This window comes from Arvicanthis niloticus, chromosome 5 (genome assembly GCF_011762505.2).
Source record: "Arvicanthis niloticus isolate mArvNil1 chromosome 5, mArvNil1.pat.X, whole genome shotgun sequence".
Taxonomy (NCBI): Eukaryota; Metazoa; Chordata; class Mammalia; order Rodentia; family Muridae; genus Arvicanthis; species Arvicanthis niloticus.
In genome coordinates, this window is record NC_047662.1 from 51,356,364 (window position 1) to 51,357,393 (window position 1,030).

At 44.0% G+C, this 1,030-nt stretch overlaps 1 pseudogene; it reads left to right on the forward strand.

The window, feature by feature from the left end:
* The first annotated feature begins 234 nt into the window (after positions 1-234).
* LOC117708806 (large ribosomal subunit protein eL31 pseudogene) lies at positions 235-779 on the forward strand (annotated as a pseudogene).
* The last annotated feature ends 251 nt before the right edge of the window (positions 780-1,030 follow it).

Here is a 1,030-nt window from a genome sequence, read left to right on the forward strand (position 1 = left end):
ACCTACGTGTTCTTCCTCCATGCTTTGGCATCCAAGCTAACAGTATTTCATCAGCCCAAGGAAGCACAGACTTGGAACACAAGCACCAAACAAGGCACAAAACAAAACAGGAATCAAGGCAGACTCTGAAATGAGCAGGATGGTGCTGGCCTGTATCAAGTGCTCCAGTGAGACAGGTACAGGTACAGTGTAGATAAGAAGCTAAGCCGAGGAAAAGTGACATAGAAACCAAGGCTAGACAGATGAGTAGTTTGCAAAGTGAAAAGGGAAGAATAATATTTCATGTCAGGGCAGGAACTTCAGAGGGGAAGAAAGGTGTGAGTTATAAGAACTTACAAGGCACCTTTCCAACTTGGGCCCGGCAGAATGACTCCTGCAAAGAAGGGTGGCGAGAAGAAGAAGGGCCGTTCTGCCATCAACCATCAACGAGGTGGTGACCCGAGAGTATACCATCAACATTCATAAGCGCATCCATGGAGTGGGCTTCAAGAAGCATGCTCCTCGGGCACTCAAAGAAATTTGGAAGTTTGCCGTGAAGGAAATGGGGACTCCAAATGTTCGAATTGACACCAGGCTCAATTCAAGGGAATAAGGAATGTTCCATATCGCATCCGAGTACGCTTGTCCAGAAAACGTAATGAAGATGAGGATTCACCAAGCAAGCTCTACACATTGGTAACTTATGTGCCTGTTACCACATTCAAAAATCTACAGATGGTCAATGTGGATGAGAACTAACCTGAATATCAAATAAAGTTGCAGTACTGCCTTAAAAAAAAAAAAAAAGAACTTAAAGGCAGCCATTGTAACCAGCATAGAACCAGCATAGAACTGGAATAGTGGGCCTGACCACACTGGCCTCCTACATACTGTCAAGTACTATAGTCTTTAAATATTAGCAGTGAAAAACAAAAGGATTTTTATTGTGGCAAAATGTGTACAAAAGTTATCACCTTCAGGACTGGAGAGATGGACCCATGGTTAAGAGGGCCCAGGTTCATGTTCTAGCACCCATATGTCATCCCACAAC